This window comes from Oxyura jamaicensis, chromosome 4, assembly GCF_011077185.1.
Source record: "Oxyura jamaicensis isolate SHBP4307 breed ruddy duck chromosome 4, BPBGC_Ojam_1.0, whole genome shotgun sequence".
Lineage (NCBI taxonomy): Eukaryota > Metazoa > Chordata > Aves > Anseriformes > Anatidae > Oxyura > Oxyura jamaicensis.
In genome coordinates, this window is record NC_048896.1 from 10,406,937 (window position 1) to 10,426,588 (window position 19,652).

The 19,652-nt window shown below is 53.8% G+C and overlaps 1 long non-coding RNA gene across 2 annotated transcripts; it reads left to right on the forward strand.

The window, feature by feature from the left end:
- The first annotated feature begins 3,340 nt into the window (after positions 1-3,340).
- Positions 3,341-17,847, forward strand: LOC118165709. Of its 2 annotated transcripts, XR_004750187.1 has the most exons (4): positions 3,341-3,920; positions 5,244-5,555; positions 15,532-15,608; positions 17,005-17,847. It is a non-coding gene; the product is annotated as an uncharacterized LOC118165709 (long non-coding RNA). The 2 variants fall into 2 exon arrangements; XR_004750188.1 differs by lacking the exons at positions 3,341-3,920; positions 5,244-5,555 and adding an exon at positions 6,142-6,245.
- Positions 17,848-19,652: the final 1,805 nt, after the last annotated feature.

Sequence of the window (19,652 nt, forward strand, 5' to 3'; positions counted from 1 at the left end):
AGGCGCTGCTGCTTGCCCCAGGGGGACAGGGGGCTGCCAAGGTCTGGGGACAGGGGCTGGGGGCAGCACAAAGGGCTGGGGGACAGCAGAGGAGCTGGGGGAGCCTAATCCTGGCCCCGCAGCATCCTTCCAGCCCTGCTCAGAGCTGGGGTAATGCTGAGGCTGGAGCCGTGCTGTCTGCAGGTGGGAAGCCCCAGCAGCCACGGGGGATGTTCTCTGCCCCAAAAAGGGATCCTGCTGATCGCTGTGTACGGGACCAAAGGGCCCTGCTGCTGCAGGGGCTCAGCGTGGTGTAATGCTCGTAGGGGCTGATCCAAACCAGTGACACTGCTGCTGTCTGCATGGGGACAGAGGCGCTTTTCCGTGGGCAGGCTCGTCCCTAGCAGATGTTTAAAGCCTCCCTCTGCCGCCTCAGATCCAGGCTGCATTAGGGACGTGGCTCAGCCACCTGGACCACGGCTCTGGTGTGATTGTTATCCTCTTGCCTTGCCTTGCAGCAATATCCCTTCTCCTTCCTCCCTGCTCTCTGCTCCACGACTGATGGCTGTCCCAGGCAGGTGTCCCTGCGCCACCAATGGAGGAGGACCCCGCACATAAGGTGACACATAACAGGGACATGGAGACCTTGTCCCCAGCCAGCAGGAACACGGAGACCTTCCCTCCTCCAGAAAAGGCTTCCAGAGTCCGACCATTTCCCGAATCTCTCCCCTGTCCCGCCTGGGACAACACAGATCTTCCTGTTCAGCCCCGCGTGGTCCCTGCCAGCCTCACCACTGTCTGGATGCTCTCCTGAGCACCTGTGTCCTGCTGCCTGGAAAATGCCAGCCTTGAGATTTCCCACGGCTACTGTAGCTTCTCGCTGGGAATAAATTTAATTGTAAGGCTTCTCCCACGTGAAGTCCTGCCTGGTGCTGATGCTCTTGGGCTTCCAATAGCACAGCGGCCTTGGAGGGGGAACTCCATTAGGAGAATAATAAAAAAACACATTGAATGCAAAACCTTGAATGTGGCTGGGAGGCAAAATGTGGCCTGACAGTTCCTTTGGCTTGTCAGAGCCTCTGAGTGATGGGCGCCAGTGGGCTGCTGTCTTTAAAAGTGACCTTTAGTGAAAGACAAATTGAGGGAAAATGTCTCATGGGAGAATTAAAAAAAAAAGCACCAAAAAACAAACCAACCAGCAGTTTATGGAAATCTCTCTACTGCAAAGCAATGGCAAAGGTTCCCTGCGAGCTGGCCTTGGCTTGATTGCTTTCTGTCAGACACGAAGGGCAAAGCGAGTGCTGTCCGTGAGAGCTCAGGCTTAGGGACCCGTTTGCACAAAGTGCTTGGCTTTTATTCCTTTTCCCTTTCCCCCCCTTTTTTTTTTTTTTTTTAATATATTTTTTTTCAGCCTTTTCCTGGTAAAATCCTGTGTGGATCCGGCATCCTGAGTTTTTGAGGGCAAGTTCTACATGGAATTTGGGAATATGATCATCCCAAATTGCTCTGAACCTGAGCTGTAAAACCCAGGGCTGGCATTTCCCAGCCCTCCCAGCAGTGCTGGGCTGCAAACCCTTTTCTCTCAGCCGCAGCCTCCAAACCCAGCCCTGGCCAGGACCTTCAAGAGCTCCACTGAGCTACGCAAGCTGCCGTGCTGCTGTGCATCGACCCGCTGAGCTTTCCTCGTGCTCCAGCGAGGGACACTGGGGGTTGGTTTCTGCTCGTGCCACCGTGCCCTCCCAGCCCCACGTCCCCAAAAACCTGGGGTGCAGGGGAGGGGAACCCCACCTGCTGCATGAGCCCAGCATCTCTGGAGGCTTTGCTGGAGCAAATGCCAAGGACCTCCCGTTGCCCAAGTTCTCCATGCTCGGCTGGTCTCCCTTTTTGGAGGGGATGGGCTTTGTGCTGTGGGATCTTTGAAGAGTCAATGAATCGTATTGATGTTAATTTTCTCTGCAAATTCAGGGAAATTACCAGATAAATATTTGATGAGGCTAATTAAGGCTGAATTACTGCCCCGCTCCCCCTTTCTCTGCTGCTGTTCTCTCAGGAGTGGGGGTGAGTGTTTGGGTCCCCGAATTGTCCTGCTCCTAAAGCCCTGGACTTTGGCGGTCATAAACCAGCCATGGTCCCTGTAGGATGACAGCAGAATGTAAAACGATTCGTGCAGCTCAAGAAGGCCTCAAAACCACAGTTTGTGGGGACGTTGGCACACCCCGGGGCTGGGCTGCTCCCTCGGTGCTCGGAAGTGCTGGGGCTACAACGTGGGGACGGTTTTTGTTGGAGGCATGAATCTTCATGGAACCCTTCTCCTTCCCCCCGTTCCACTCGTGGACCACAGCCTGCATTAATGGCAATGATTTAACGAGCCCGGGGTAAGCGACAGGGCTTTGTTCTTGGCCTCCCTTTTTCCCAGTTCACCTTTCCAGATACGAAAGGTGAAAATCAAAGAGCAGCTCTGCGGGCACACCTCCATCCTCCCCCTTCTCTCAGCCCTTCTTCTCCCATCCACCTCTCCCTGCTCCCTGCTGTGCCCTGCTGCGCCCCGATCCAGGCAGCGCTGAGAGCTGCTGCTGCTGTCAAGGATGCCCTTATCTGCAAGGGTATGGCTTGCCTTTCGGATTCGGAGCCGGCATTAGGATCAAGGCTCTGACTAATCTCCTCCGATAAGGCGTGCCACAGCAGGGCAGAGGGTCCGACGCCGCTGCTGCTGCCTGATCCGTGCTTATCCCCTGCCCGGGCACAGCCAGGGGCTGCGGCGCTGTCTGCCGAGGGGGGTTCTCCACGAGAAGCTGAGCATCCAGCGGGCTGCTCAGCTCCCAGCCCCTGCCCAGGAGCCGACGTGAGCTGCCCGTTGTAAAGCAGCACAGGTGTACTGCGGTAAATGGAGTGGCAGGCAGAAATAAGCACAAAAGGATGAGATGGATAGATAGGAATGAGGGATCGATAAACCGAGACTAAAGATAGCAGGTGAGATGCACCGAGGGCTGTTGACAGAGAAGTAGATGCTGCAGCCGGAAAGATCCTCGAATCAGAGAGACATGGAATGAGAGAGCCGAGGCTTTGAGAAGGGTCACTCTAAGTGCACTTCACTGCCGGGCCAGGATTAGCCCACACAATACGCGGCTAATGCTTCCTTTTTTCTCTCCCCATTTTAACCCCCCGGAGTGGCAGGACAGGAGCAGCACAGCAGCCCCCTTTCAGCCCTCCGTCTCAGCGCCAGCCCGTCGCACCTGCGGAATGATCTTTTCCACGCTGGGATGCTGCCATGGTCCCGAGTGCCCCCGAAAGGCTGCTCGGAGGGATCTCGTGGAGCTGGGCTGCAAACAGCCTGCAGGGACAGAAAGAATTCAGGCATTTATTGCACCAAGCCTGGAATTGGCTGGATTTGGTTGTTTGTCACCAATCTAATGGCTGGTGAGCTTGGCAGGGAGTCCTGGAGGCATCCTATAATGCCTGTCCGCATGGGATCCTGCTCCCCAGATATTTTTGAGCATGGCTCTGTACCTAAAGGAAACATCCGAGTCTGAGGCAGCCTCGTGCTCTGGTATTGCTTCATCTCTTTTCCTAAGGGCTGGTGTGGCAGAGGAGCGAAAGAGCTCAGCAGCTCCAGAGCAGCTATTCATTTCCTCTCGTTAATTAGGTGATACACTCCCTCCCCATCTCCCTCCTTCTCTCCGGGCATTGGTTTAAACCCCACGAAACCACTGAAGGGAACTGAACTCCAGCTCCCTCTTCATGCACCCGGGGCAGCGCAGGGGGGCTGGAAGGTGTCCCCACCTGGAGCTGGGGGCATGCCGGGGGTGAGCCTGCCCTGCCTGGAAATGCCCCCGGCGTGGCCCTTCCCCAGGGAGGTGTCTGTGCTCGGGGCACTTTGTCCGGCGGGCTCACGGCGATCCGGAGCCGTTCATCAGTCCTGATGCATATTTAATGCTGAAACGGTAAGCAGAAGTGGAGCGGTGTTTGCAGGCAGGCGAGCCAAGGAGCTCTGCCACGGTCGCTAACAGTCCTGCATTAATTATGATAGGATAAATAATTCACAGGGCTAATAACAAAGGCTTGTTTTTGACAGTTATGGAAATCCCAGCTCGCTCCTGGGAGGAAGCAATGTCTGGCTCCGTGCTCTGAGCCAAGCAGGTAGCAGGGCGCGAGGGATCCGCTGGTGCTGCCGTGCTGGTGGGTGAAATCGTGGGGTCCCTGCGTGGCTCTGGGGTCTCCTGGCTCTCTGCAGAGCCTGCCAGTGCGTCTGGGAGGCCTGGGGGGACAGGGACAGGAGGGATCAGCCGTGTGGGACCAGGCACTTTCCTGGGGAGCAGGACAGCAGCCACCCCTTCCTCCCGCCCACCTGGTGCTGAAGACTGCCTAACTTTGCCTTCCCAAGTAACCTTGTCCCGTGGGGATCGCGTGGACCCCAGCTTGGTGGGGTCCCCTCAGGCAGGATGCGGCGGGCACAGCCTGCATCTCCTCTGCCCTTACTTCAGGCCATGCGTCCCTCCCTTCCTTCTCTCCATAACCTGCTCTTTTGCTCCTTTAAACATTAATATGGATGTTTTCCTATGCCACTATTGTCCTTCAGCCTAAATAGCTTTTTTCCCCTCCCTGATGTTTACCCTCCAGATGTATTTATAGAGAAAAAAAAATCACATCACTGCCAGTTTGCTTCATCTAGGCTAAGCGAGCTCTGTTCTGTACTGCCTCCAGCAGCCCGTCTCTGCTCGTTATCCCTCCTTAGTTCAGGAAGCCCTCTGGCTGAGCCACCACGGTGAGTGACCTTGGGCAATTCATGTCACCTTTCCTGCCTCAGTTTCCCTACGTGTACAGAGAGAGCAGTGGCCCCATCCTGTGGCACGGGGTGGGCTAGGTGCTATAGCAGGTGTAGGAGCCTTCTCCTTCCCAGTGCTGATACTTTTGGGGGGCTCATTCAGTATTCTGTGAATGTACATCTCAACAGGAACACGAATCCTGCCCCAGCCCCTTGCAGGCAGCCACAGAACACCTCAGCAGTCCAAACGAGCACCCAGGGGAGGCTGAACGACTCACGCTGCCCATCCCGGGTCCTGCCATAGACCTTAAACGGGGGCAAAAGCCATGGGCAAAAAGTTTTCCAGGGCAAAACAACTGCAGCTGGGACCTTGTGCGATGCCGCCTCTGCAATCTGTTGCATATATAAAAATATATACCCAGTATGTATTTTAACTTTTTTATTATTATTATTTTATATCCATGCTGCTCACTGTCCTTTTCTTCCTCCTCCTGTTTTGCAGCCCCGTATGCTGAGAGGGTGCAAGGAGCAGAGCACCCCACAGGATGCCCGTGCAGAGGATGTGTTTGCACGGATAAACAGCCGCCCTTGGAGTGCTCCCGTCCAAGAAAACAGGTGGGCTAGAGGAGACCGGGACGGCCCCAGGCAGGCTCTGTTGCCACAGGAGAATGCAGCAGATTTCACCTCGAAAGCGGCTGTTTGAACAGAGGAGTGCTGCACAGCTCGGAAGTGCTTATGTCTGGAGAGTGGATGTTTACACAGGGGAGTAGCGCATCTGCCTTGCTATTAGAGCACAAAACAAATGTTTGCCCAGGTAAGTGCAGAGCCCAGCTCAGGTTGTGCACTGGGTGTGTGGCTTTGGGCTGTACAGGGAGGGAGGCACCGCCTGGGCGCATTCACAACAAAGCTCAACTCATTCCCCTGCCGGCTCAAGAATAAAAAACCATTAAGCTGGTGAAAAATTGCTTTTAATATATATATATATATATATTTAATTAGAGATGCTCCTTCTCTTTCTCTTGTTCCACGAGGAATCAGTGGAGAAAGCCCCTGCGGGAAGTCCTCTCCTTGCCATCTGAATCAAATCAGTATATTCCCAAACCACCAAATTCCTATCCCGCCTCCCTGAGCCTTTACAGAAACTTTTGTGGCTGGCACAGAGGAGCAATTGCTGGGAGGTGGCATCTGGTGCCTCGTCACCTTCAGCCAGGGCAGGACACAGCCGCAGATGCTCTGATTGTTAATGAAGACAGCTCCCATCCTAACAGGAAAGGGAGAGGGCCCGGCTCTTTTCTGCTCAGGAGGGGATGAAAAGAGCCAAAGAGCTCCGTGAGCTGCAAGGCAGCCTGCCATCTCCGTGGCCCTGACTCTGCAAATTGCCGTGGTCCTTAGGGCAAGCAGCACCTGCCTGGGGCCAGGAGGTGCCCCCCAGCCGTCCATGCTGCCAGGAGCACCTCTGCAGCAAGGGGTCACTCACGGGGCTGGGGTGATAGCACACACCCAGGTGAGACTGCACAGGCTTTTGTCACGGCAGACGTTGGTGGCTGTGGGGATCGGAGGGAAGCGAGTGCCAAGACGGCTGCGCTGAGGGCTGCTGTTGTGGTTTCTGTGCTGGAGCTTGTGGGCTGGAGAGGAGGAGGCAAACCAAAATATTTATACCATAAGATGTGCACTTTTTTTTTGAGCTGAAGCTTGGGCAGCGTCCCAGCCCCTCCATATGTGCTCGTAGACATGGCTTACCTGATTTCCTTCCCTGCCGGGAGAGCGCAGCTCGGCTGCTAGGCAGAGGGGGACGCGGGCAGCTCCTGCAGCTGGACGCTGGGCACACGGAGGCTGCGCTGTCCCTGCTGCTCTTCCCCTGTCCCCTTGTGCCCTGGTGCCCCCGGCTGAAACACCAACCCCTGGCTGGAGCTGGTGGAGCTGCAAGGACTGGGGCAGCGGGGATGGTCCGTGCAGGGAGCGAGCCCCCTGGTGCTGGCTTTGCTCCTGCTGTGTGCGTGATGCCAGGGGGGCAGCTGCTTCATGCCCCTCGTGCTGCCGAGGGGAGCTGGCTGCAGGGCAGGGCAGGGACAAGAGCTTTTCTCCTTCCCGTGGCCGGGATGAGCAGCAGCACAGGCTGGCAATGCCGCAGTTAGTGAGGGCTGTGGGAGCTGGGCTGGAGCTCAGCACCCATTGCTCGGCCCCGAGCAGCTCCGGGAGCGCGAGCAGCAGCCTGTGCGGGGGGCTTGTTCCGTGCCCATGCTGCAGAACAACAGCGTTAAATCTTCCCGCCTGCACACCGGAGATGGCCCCTCTCATCCTCCCTCTGACAAGATTTAAGATGGTCACGGATAACTGGCTTTCATTATAGCTGTGCTCATAAATCCTTCCCATCTCCTTGTTGGGGCGGGCTGCTGCCATCACCCACACAGCGCCCGGCTCTGTCTGCGGCGGCGGGGGCCTCCCCAGCTCCCTGGCTCCCACCACCCCCATCCCCCCGAGATTGCCCCCGTTTCCACCTGCAGTTTCTGCTCTCGCCCTCCATCACCTGGCATCTCCCTTCCTCTCGTTTCTCCAGTGACAGCACAAACTCTGCAGGAGCAATGCAGTGCCCAGGCGATTCCCCCTGCTGTTGCCCATCGCTCCCCCACAACGTGGTGCCTGGTGGCCACGAGTTCTCCTCTCCCAGGCACCGATCTCACAAGTCCCATCACGCTGGGGCTGCTCAGCCGGGCAGGGCACGCTTTGGCCCTTCATCGCTCCCTGGGGGTTTGAATGGTATCTGATACTTTCTTCCAATTCCCAGCTCGTTTCTGTCATGTTTTTGGCTCCAGCTGCCCGGTGGTATTGATTGGACTTCTTGTGCTGTGAGGGTTCTTCCTGTATATAGTTATCATGCAAGACGCATCTCTGTGCTACAAGAGCTACAAACTGCAAAAAGAAAGAAAGGGAAAAAAAAACATCACATAAAACCAGACCTTGTGTTCTACTCCTCTAATTGCCTGTGAGCGGAGACGGCAAATAAAGTTTGTCAAGGCTTCTTATTTCATTTTAAGAGCATTGATTTCTGCAGACCTCTGGCCCTCAATGCGGGCTGATAAAGGTTGGGTTGGGCTTTGTGCAGGAGCCCACAGTGGTTTCCCCATCCCCTGAGAGGACGGTAATCCTGCTCCTGCCTTTCTCCGGGAAGCAGAGCAACATGGACGAGTATGGGGGTTTTATGGCCGAGGATGTATTCCAGGTTTGTGTAAGGGAAGAGTCTGATGGTGGTTTGCAGAGACCAGTGTTTAGAGGTGGCCCTAAGACCCCTGCAGGCCCCTAAGAGCCAGCTTTGGAAAATCAGCGTTGCTGATGGGGCTGACACGGAGCAGCTGCCGTGCGAGCATTAGGAGGAAGGGACGGTGGCAGGAGCTGATTAGCACTGGCTGCTAATGACCCCGGAGCTGAGGGGTCAGCAGGGGAGGTGGAACAAGCCTGAATCAAGCAGGAGGGCTTCACAGAGGGAACAGTGGGGAGAACACAGAGAGCTGTGGCTGTTATTTTGGGGATGCTGCCCAGGGAGCAGGGCCAGCGCTGGTGGCGAGCGTGGGGTCACCGATGCCTGAAATGCAGCAGGGATGGGAGCCAGAGAGGGAAGAGCTGCTGGGCACTGGGGTTGGTGTGTCCAGGTGAGGAAGGCCCAGAGCTGTGGGGGGGAAGCCTTCCTCCCTGGCCTGGATGGGGACCGCGGTCTCATCCACTCGGCTCACGGCCTCTCCCTCCCCATCCTGCCAGAACGTTTCTGTCTGGGGCACAGACACCTGCCAGCCAAACTCGGCTTGGCCAGGGCAGCTCTCTGTAGTGGCCAAACAGCCCCGGGAGATGGAGCAGGGCTTGCTCGCCATCTGTCTGATGGGCTGACACGCTGGGTCCGGCCAGAGCTGAGGCTGGCACCGGGGCTGCCAGGGCAGAGACCGCGGGGACCAGATCCTGCTCCGTGCACAGCGCCTTGGCTGCACAGGTAGAGGCACCCATGCCAAGCACTGCTGCTTGCCCAGCTTGGGCAGGGGGCTGGAGGGGAAAGCAGGAGGAGAAGAGGAGTCCCGTGTTCAGGGGGTGCCAGTTTGGAAGGAAAGTGTGGATCCTGGGCCAGTTTTCCAGTCCATTTGGTTCCCCTGTGGCTTGATGGGGACGCTAAATGGCAGGCGCTATGTGCCAGGCTTGGGCATTTCATGCCTGTGTGGAGAAGCTGATGAAGAGTAGTTCTCGGGTATGAACACATCTATAATCATTAGAGGAGCTGACTGTAGTCATCGAGGAGACTGTCTGCGGTGAGGAACAGCCGGTGTTCATCGCGGGAGCTCGTGGCACGGGAGGTTTGGGTGTGAGACGGAGGGTTTGATCTGTGAGCTGCAGCAGTCGGGGGAGAAAATGCTTCTGGAAATGGACTCTGCCTTGCTGAGCCCCAGGTGGGCCATTGCCTTCAGTGGGGGTGTGCTGGGGATGAGGGTGTGCAAACCAGGGACGGCAGCACAAGGACCGCGCATCTCCGGTCTGCCTCGAGCCCAGCCTCAGGCTCTCTGCTCCCAGCAGCTGCACTCCAAACAAGGTATTTTTTCCCCTGTAGTTGTCTGCTCATTGACGAGATTTTCAATAAGATCACTGCAGGTCTTAAGCAAACTTTCCTAAGTTAATCCCCCTGCACATAATCATCAGAGAAAGCCTTGTTTTTGCCAGGCTGTGCCTTACACTTGTTAGGAGGTGAGCGGCAGCAGCTGTCACTGAATAATCGTTCTCATTAACTCATCTTTGTACCTTACTTTTGCCTGATGAAACCCTCTCTCCAAAACACAGCCCCAAGGGCTGCTCAGAAACAAAGCAGACAAACAAAGCCGGCTAACAAAGGAAGCAAGGACAACCAGGGCCTGGGAGGAAAGGAACTCTTCCACCTTCTCCTTGTGCCGTGGAAAACGTGGATGGAGAACGTGCCCTGGTTCCTGATCCCTCTTCTGTTCCTGGGCTGCAGATGGTTCCTGGGCATTTACATCATGGGATTTTCCTCTCCACCAGCCCCCAGCCTTTCTGGGGTCCCCAGGAGTCCCTCGTGAGATGAAAAGCTATCTGCCTCCCCCTGCTCCTCCCGCTGTGGCTCTCTGGGACTCTGAGCACCTCCGGCTTTCCTGTGACCAATGGTCTCCTGCTGACAAGGAGCATACGGACAGGGAGGGAGCAGAGGGAGAAGCCATAGATTATCCTTAATTGACTAGAACAAACGGAGCTGACCTTCAGAGAACAAAGCCATGAATCTTTGGACAATGGAGTGAGTGCTACATGGATTTACCGCCCTCTGGCTTGAAAGGCCTGACCTCCACCACCCCCCTTGTTCCTGCAGGAGGAGAAGGACAAGGAGGACCTGCTGGGGAAAGCCCTGGGTTACGGGTGTCACTTAGCACACCTGAGATTTCACATGTTTTTCCTGCAAGCTCAGCACTGGCTGCTCACAGCTGATGGCCCAGGGGGAGAGCAGACGGGCAGATGGACAAGAAAGAGCACAGCTATGGGTGGAGGGACGCAGCCTTCACCATGGTTTTCTCCAGGCTCCTTTGGTCCCAGATCTCTTGCTGCCTTTGGGACAGGGTGCCGTGCTTCTGCCAGGGCAGGGTGCCACCTCTGCCTCTCCCTCTGCCCGATCAGACCCTGTCCTCAAGGTGGCTGGGAGCGGTGGGCAAGGCTGGCTGCCGCTGGGGCTCTGGGGCGCGCGTCGCACGGAGAGGGCTGAGAGATCGAATGGGACAGTAGGGTCCTTCTGAGCAGCCTCCTCCTCTGCAGGGCCTGGAGTCCCCAGGAATGTGTCGCTGATGTGGGAGGATTCGTATCAGATGCTCGGTCACTCTGAATCAGGGATGCTGCTTTGATTTGTACCAGCTGCAGCCTGGCCCCTCCTGCAGACTCCTGGTTTGCTCAGTGCCATGTAGGAGCCATGAGAAGGAGGTACAAGTGGAAAAGAGAGGAAAGGAAGGGTGTTTGCACTTTCTAGGGTCTGGGAACCACACACCTGGGCCCTGGACATCTTGCAGGGGCTATCAGGGTGAGGAAATCAAGTGGCAAGAGGGGACAATGTGTTAGCAAGGAACAACCAGCATCTCAGCTGCAGTCTGAGCATGCAGGGAGCTGTGTGTGTGTGTGTGGTTTTCTCATTCCTGGACCACTGTGTCTTGGTGCTCAGCTCTCCTCTCTGCTCTTCACTGGGGCAGGAACTGATGAAATAAAGGAGAGAAACTCCAAAAAAACACATCTCCTGCAGGAGGAAGGCAAGGTTTCAGGAGGCAGCACCACTGGCTTGGCTAGTAGGCAAGGCAAGCTTCTGCCTGGCAGCTCCGTGCTTTGCCATCTGCAAGTGCTGGTAGGAAGAGATGGGGACTGACAGTCCCCTCTGGGTCGTGACTATCTGCACAGAGAAGGCACTGGGAAAAACCCTAGGACTAGCAGAGGTCCTCTTCTCCAAAGGCTTTGGAGCATCACGAGGATGGCTGGGAACAGAGAACTGCAGGTGCTGATTGCTCTCCCAGGCAGTGGTCAGACCCGTCTGAGAACATGGAGCCCTGAAGCTGCTTGGAGATTTCTCAGATTTTGCCAGTCCTCAGGCACCAGATTGCATCTTCCTTGCCAGCACGCTTTTGAAATCCTGCCCTGTGCCGCAGAGAGCCCCTTGCCATCATTGCCCGCCGTGTGACGCGTTGAATTGGGCACGGAGGGTGATCACGAGGGGAAGTCCCTTTTGTGAGGAGGAAGAGTGAGATCTTCAAAAGGCATGTCCAGGGAAAACAAGCCTGGGATCCTTCTGCCAATTACTCCTCTTCCAGTAAATTGGTTGCTGTTTGTATTTTTTTTCCCCAAGCTTTCTACAGCCTTATACAAACTTCACATTATAAATATGCATTAAATTGGGGACTGCTGGGTTAAATCCTCCAAATGGTTTTTATTTTCCTTCTGCCAAGTGGGACTTCTGGAAGAATGCAGTCCCCTGCACACATTTAAATGATGCAAAAGCACAGAAAACCTTTTAATCTCTCCTGCCTCTATTTTGTTAACCTCTTTGCTTTCTGAAGGCCTGGCAGCCTCATAAGGGAGCAGGTTTCCATAGTGCAGGGTACTGTTTTCACGCCCGTCAGGAAGTCCTACCAGAATTCAGAGTCTGTCTGCTTTTACTTTCCACATCCTAAACTTTATTATTGTTGTTGTTGTTATTACTATTGGTGGACCTGCCCAGCTTTTCACTCATTTCTTCCATTTTCAGTTGCTGCTTCCCACTGAAGAAATACCCACAGGGAAGACCCCTGCCTCCTGATCTGTGGCCCCCCGCAGACCCGCAGCACCCCACTAACCTCTGAGGGGTCCCTCCGAGTGTTTGCTCTGTGGTTTCCTTTTCCCAGCCAGCGGCTGGCACCTCTCTCACTTACCCACAGCTCATTCTTCTCTGCACGGCCCTGCCAGCCTCACCATGCTTCAGGCGTACTCTCGTTTCTAGTGCTCGTATACTTACGGTTATACCTGTTCATACAGGGATGGTGTTTGGTTTGTTTTTGCTTTCCCCTCGTGCTGAAGAGCAGGTGTGATCGCACACGAGTGCAATCTCCTTGCCAGCAAACAAGGCATTGTCAGGCTCGTTCCTGTTACGCCTTTTGGCTGTTATCTTGGCACAGCACAAACTTGTAAGTCAGACTTCCCTGAAGAATTTCCCTGCTAAGCAAGCACGGCAAAGCAAGGCGAGGGGAGGATGCAGCATTCTGAAATGAGTTTTTTATGTTTGGGGGTGTGTGTGTAAGTTCACTGAAGATGATGAACAACTGGGAGTAATACTACATTTTCAATTACCTGTCATCTTGCTCAAAACATACATATAAAATAATAAACTCTCAGTAGTCTTGGCTGAAATGATTGGTCTAAGAAGCAGTTATTAATTCTTAATCATTTGCATCATGTACCGTGCCTCACGACTGCTTGTACTGTTCGAGGCGGATGAAGGAGCAGGCAGCGTGAGAAGCACAGCCCCAGCAGCAGACACCGAGAGCTGCAGCCCCCCGCTGAATTTGGGAGGATAAAGCTGCACGGCAGAGTTAAAAGGGATGCTAAACCAAGCTACTCTGGGAGCAGCAGAACATGTGCAAGCCAGGGGGATTCTCCAGTGTCTGCGAATGTGGTTGTGCCCTGGCTCTGAGGTGGGAAAAGTGCAAGGTGGGGTCTCTCCTCCCTCTGCCCAGCCACCCATGTTCATCACACAGGTGGGAGGTTGATGTCCTTCAGACCTCCTTCTCCAGTCAGATTTGACTGATCTGGACGTTGAGGTGTGATGGTGGCTTGCAGAAACCACAGAGGTGAGCAGCACAGGTCTGTTGGTGGCTGGGGTGGGCAACACCACCTGCAAGGGGAAACGCAGAGGGGCTGACGCGGTGGGTGGCTCCACAGCTGGTGGGCAGCACAACAGAGCTCCTGGGGCTTTCCTCTGTGACATCCACAAGAACAAAATAAAATCAGAGATGAAAGAGTGGCCAAGGTGAACTCCTGGGAGGACCATGCCATAGGAAGGAAGGACTGCCACAGCTCCTTGCTGCCACCTCTCCGGGGGGTCACCCACATATTTGCCGGGACACAGGAGAAGATGGAGGAGCAGAGGGAGGTAAGCGGAGTGGAGCTGCAGAAGTTTTCCAGTTCAGAAAAAACATTTTGAGGCTAAAAAATAGAAAACTAAAATCCCCATTGGGAAAGCCCTTGGAGGATATCAGAAAATGAGGCCGAGTAGAGTTTCTTTGGATCCTGTGGAATTTAACACAGATTTGTCATCTAGCTGTCAAACCCACTGGAAATGTCTCACTCTATTAATAGTTTCATAGATTTTAGAGATTTTCCACCTCAAAGGACCATTTTGTTCATCTCTTCTGGCTTCTTGCACAAAGTGGGCCGTTTCAGCATCAGGCCCTTCCACCCCGGCTGAACACAGACGTATCTTTCGGAAGGATCTCCTCTGAGGATTAAACACTTCCAGGCACAGAGAATCGTCACGTACTTGGTGAATTCTCGCAGAGGCTAATTGCTCTCACAATTAACCATGTCTTTCTGAACGCATCCAGCCTTCCAGCTGCAGCCTTTGATCCTGCAGGCAGGGATTCAGCTGGGTTAAAGAGCTCTTAATCGTGAGGTTCGCCGTCTGGGGACTTGTTCACATCAGCAGCTTTTAGTCTGCTGACCTGCGGGGCCTTTCTCAGAGGGTCTCAGCGAGGAACCTGGGAGAAGCTGGCATGTCAGGAGGTTTCAGTTAATTATACACAGGTCACCACCAGGAAAATATCAGAGATCTGCTAAAGAGAAAAAGCCGACGCTGCTGGCTTGTGGGTCTTTGGAGAGCTAACAACGGGATGCTGGTGTTGCAGTGTCTGCGCCCATGTGTTACCCTGGGTATGAGGGAGTGAGTTTCTGGAGGGAACAAGGCAGAGCAGGATGGCTGTGTGCTGGGACGGGTTTCATCCAGCTTCTCAGGGACACCTCTGGTCCCCATCTCTGTAGTGTGCAGCCCTAGCCGTGCCAACACGCATAGCTGTGTGAGGGTGCACAGAGCCTCAGATGTGTGCTCTGTGGTGTAACAGAGCCCGTCTGCCCCAGAGGTGGGTGCACGTCTGTACCACCCAAATTCCTGGGGACCTGGGCCCTCTGCCCTTCCTTCCAGGTCTGCCGTGGGGAAGGTGCAGGGGCGTGGGGAGCAGCCGCAGGCGGCGGCACGGTGCTGGAGCACTCCTCCTCGCTGTTTTCCAGAGCACCAGCTGCAGACACTTGTGCCAAACCTCGTAATTAAGAGCCAGTAAAACTTTCCCCTTGCTGCTGTGGCTTCTCCATGTGGCTTGTTACGGCTGCGTCCCAAGAAGCTGATTTAGAAGTGTTATTGGGGCTGGGACGTTTTTACGAGGTGCTGCTTTCACACCCTACCGCTTGGGAAGCCCAAGCTGCCTTAATTAAAGACCTGGAGGGACACAGCTACTGGGCTAGCGAGAGATGCCTCTGCAGCATCTGTGGCCTGGCTCCCAACGCGGGATGACTGCTGTCCCTGCCCCCCAGGTGTCCCACTCTGCCCCAAGGGTCCCAAGGGCAGGACCGGTGCCTGGCGGAGAAGAAGGACGCGTTTGTAGTGCAGGATTGTTTTTCAGGGCTTGTCTTCTCAAGCACCTGGAGCGTCGTGCTAGTTCCGCCTGGGGATAATCTATCATGAGACAAGTCTCTTTCCCGCACTGGGCTGTATTTTACAGTGATTGTCCTTGGAGCCTGAGTAGTTTGGATGTGTGACTCCAGCAGAAGTGAGCCCCAACAGTAAATGAATGCGGCTGTGGGCTGGAGTGGATCTGCTCAGACTTTTGGTTTAATGTAACAGCTGTATTTTTTTCCAAATTAAAATGTATTCTATTATCAGCCTTACCTCTGCCGGCCTCTTCAGCCAGCTGAATGCGCCGGTACATAAAAACCTGCACATGGACTGTGCTTAAAAAATGGTAACAAAATGACATATTAATTTTGTTAATTTTCTTGAGACAAGCAGCCAGGATAGGCATGTTCAACACACAGATGATGACAATAATTCATATTTTTTTCAAAAAGTGCAGCAAATCTAATCTGTCCTTTCTGATGGAGAACTTCATGTATTGCATAATCTCTGAATGCTCTTTACTCATTAAATCTAATTACTGGAGCTAGTGACATCCAAATTTACATTTGCAACTGGGAGAGCAAGAAATCTAGATATTTAAACAAGCATTTGTCAATTTTTTTAACCCTTCTTCTCCCCGCAGAGAGCAGTGTGAGGTGGAAGGACAAGTCCGAGTGACCTTGCGTGCAGGAGGTACCCAGCTTTCTAATTGCCAAGCAGGTACGAGCTGCAAAGCTTAATTTCAGTAATGAGGCATCTTCTTTTAGTTTATTAAGAGAAGGTCAGAGGTGATGTGATAATGGTCCAGAAGTACCCACATCCAGGGGGAGCTTCTGGGAGGCTCTTTAATCTCTTAGACAACAGCGCAGTGAAACTGGAGAGTTGGCCACAAAGAAAGGTTAAAGGCAAAGCATGCAATGTGAGTTTAATTATCCAGAGGAGCAGTTCTCTAAGGGTGATGTCTGCTGCTTTCAACTTATTTTGGAAAAGTGTCGCAGCTTGGATGTGTGTCGCATGGGAGCCCCAGCTGCCCTGCAGCTGCTGCTGGGGTCCCGTCCCCATGTGGGCAGAGCGAGCACGTGCCTCTCGGAGCCCATCTCTAAGCTTCCAGGTGGGACTGGCATGTTGTGTATCTATCCCAGGGCTTTGCACAATTGCTTTATTTTTGGCTTCCTCTTTGATGCGTGGTTCATAACGGCTCCTCGGAATTTATGCGAGCATGGGAAGAGCTGGTGAGTCAGGAGGCAGCCAGTCATTAATTCCCAGTAATGCCTTGGACTGAGTTCATTACTGTTATCAGAAGATGAAATGATGTGGAAAGTAGATTTATTTATTTTTCTGAGGCTGATGCAGTTTGCTTTTGGAAGGCGCTGCTCTGGGGAAAAGCAGTGCCAGGACGTTGGCAAGCGAGGAGCCCGAGTCCTCCTGCAGCAGTTTGTTCGACGCAGAACTGTTTGCTGTGTTTGAAGCAAGAGGTTGTATCAAGGTCACCCCACTGAGATTCAGCTTTGCAGCCTCTATGAAAGCAGAACTCTCAGCGTCCTCGTAGATCTTTTTTACTCCCCTCTGCACGTAAAAGGCAGGTCTAGCAAGCTCTTGCAGGAAGAATAAAAGGTTTGCAGAATGGGACTCTTATAAAGTGTCCTGCTATAAAGGACTGCTCTGAATCAGAAACTGCATCTGCTCCAGAAACTGTCCCTGCCTTTCTCCTACTTTCCCTCTGGGTTCAGCCTTTGCCTCTGCTTTATTGCTGGGAGCAGCTTGGTGGGTGTGAGCAATTCAGGGCTGCTCTCCCGGCACCAGACCCTGGAGGGGCGTGGGAGGAAATGGAGAGACACCCATTTGAAAAGCACCTAGTAGGTCATGATAAAATGAGTCTAGCAGTTGCCATAAAACATTTGAGAACTGTCCTGATGGAACGTTTCCCTTTATTTTTTATTTTTTTAGCATTGCATGGTGGGTGCAGGGGTAGCGAGACCTGCTGCCCTCCCCGCTGCCAGCCCAACGCAGGCGGGAGCTGTAAAACCATTTAATTCCCTGCTCCGTGTCCTGTCACCCTGGGCTCGGGATGTCAATCTTGGTTTTAATTTCATTCCTTTCCTTCAACTTACTGCAGGCAGAGCGTGTCCTGGTCTCCCTCCTGATGCCACAGGGAGGGAAGCAGCCCGGGATGCCCCGAGCCCCCGGCGCGCAGCGGGACCGGCCTCAGTGCTGATGGGGACGGGATGAATTCAGCCCCTGCTGGCACCGAGGGAGGGACAGGAGCACCGATCCAGGCTGGAGGCTGGGCAAACAGAGACACTGATCACTGGAGAGTTTTACAGGGATAATAAAGCACATCATAATAAATGGCCATGAATATTTCATGGCAGGAGTAGCGCTGATATGATGTATCATAGAGGAGCAACGAGGTTTTTCAACATTTGGATGCAAATGGAGAGCGTGCTCCATATTTTACAGGTTTCTCCCCAGACACGCTATGTTTTCTGAAAATCAGATTGACTGGGAGCTTTTGATATGAGAAACAACACCAGGGCTCTGATTAGTTTGAAAACAACAGCAACAGGAACGAAACCCAAGCAGTATCAGAGGATTGTCAGTGCTAGGGATGAAGAAGTCCCACGCAGATGAAGCAGCCCCTGTCCCTGAACACCAGGGGACAGCAGGTGGGAATCACTGAGGGGAAATCAGCTGCAGCGCTGTTTGGAGCAGCATGTGGGAGCAGAATATATCCCTATAGCAGCACCCCCTCCCTGTCGGGACCCTGAAATGGTGGGTGGCTGCGGCACGGCACTGGTACCTGGGAGAGGAGGCAGATGCCAGGGACCAAGTTCTTTTTCCTCATTTACTCCTCACTGGCAAATATTGGGCTTGCTTAGGATCAGCCTGGGGCAGACAGTGAAGAAACCTCCTTCCTGGAGGGAAACAGCTGGGTTTTTGCGTTTCACCTGACCTCACAGACTGGGTTCGCCTTGCTGGGACCCCCTTGTTTGGAGGCATCAGCTGGCACCGTGCCTGCCATCTGAACAGGCTCATCCACAGGGACCCCTGCTCCAGCTCCTCCTTGCCATGCTGATGGCATGCACAGGGGTGCTCTGCCCAGGGAGAGCCTCCAGCACCAGGGAGAGCCCCTCAGGAGCCGGCCCCGTGCTCCATCACATGGCCAGAGGGAGCTGCATTTCTTGGGGTTTGTTTCTTGCTCTGCCAGCATATGTTTCTGCAGGAGCACAAGCATGTTTCAGGGCAAATGCTTGCTAATACATAATCCCTTGATAGCCTAACATCTCTATACCATCCCACACAGGAACACAACCACAGATGAGCACAGGCAAGTGCTTGCAGCTGCCAAGGCTGAGTCTGTGCCTGCATCCAGCAGTGCTGGGGAGGGCTGACAGTTTGCTGTTTCCTTCCCTTTGCTGACACATGCTGTATAACATCGGCCCACTCCACAAACACCTTTTGCGTGCTTGTCCTGGTGCAGGTCCTGTCTCCCTCCTTTTAATTAATGCTATAAGGCCGCCAGACCCTAACAAAATGCAGTTGGGTATTCACAAGTCTGCATGTTGCAAAACCAGCTTCTAACAGTCTGCTACCCTCTCCTCCCTACAATGTTTTCTTTCGGCACAGGTGGCACTGCTGTGGTCTGAAATGAGATGGGGCAAGAGGAAGGAAGCCTTTGTGAGTGCTTGGTATGAAGGAGATGAGCTGAAGGAGACAGCCTGTAGCCTCTCCATCCTTCTGGGGACCTCACTACAAATACCCCACTGCTATTTCTCTCCTCAGCGCCCAGTGATTCCCTTGAGTTCCTCATTGTGGCGCTGCGGATCTGGTGGCACCTTTTGCCCTGGTTCTTGTTCTCCAAAACAGTTAGCTCTGTCTTTGCTCTCTGTGGTGTATTGGTGGGCTTGGGTGCCCCAGAGCCTTGCTGCTGCCCTTCCAGGGGCTCATTCCAGCTCCCCAGGCAGTGTTACCAAGGTCTCATTTCACTCCTGGCCACCCTGCTCAGGACTCAGCACCTGCACCAGAAGTTGTTTGCACCGACGTGCCAGTGAGCAAGCGGGTCACAGCCCCCCGCGAAGCGAATCGGCAGGGCAAACCTCTGCTGGGGTGTTCAGCCAGATGGCATCTCAGCGGAGAGCCCATCAAACTGCAAGTACCTCCCCCAAAACCAAACCAAACAAAAAAGAAAAAAAGATTAAACGCACTTGTTTTTATAGTCTGAGATTGAGCGATGCTGTGAGCTAATTCTTCCCAAATTGGGTGTTGTCAGTTGATGAAAACTCTTCTGTAAAGGTGTTAAGCTCACTCGCTGGATCAGAAGTATTTCTTCTTGGAGAGTGCTGATGAGATCATGCCTCGATCAGCCAAAATGGGCCTGATTTCAATGCGCTTTACTACAAAGCAGTCATTACATTTCTCTTTAGGATTCAAACGAACATTTCCTCCATATTTCAGCTGTGCTGAACTGGCGTTGCAAAGATCCCTCCAGGCATTTGCTCAGGAACTGGTGAAATTACCCTGCCTAATGGCCTCCAGAAGTGAAGGTACCCAAGCAGAAAGTGTGCCACGCAGGTCCCAGGAGCTGCGTGAAGCAAACGGCACGTCGCTTTCTGTGCCGGTCTCAAGGTAGCAGCTGAAGCATAAACTGGGGATGGAAAAAGACTTAATACGCTTGCACTCCTTGTTGTTTTGCTCTGGGGCTTTTTTTGTCCATTTATTTGCCAGTGTTCCTCCTGGAAAATGCGCGGATGGGAGGAGAGTTTG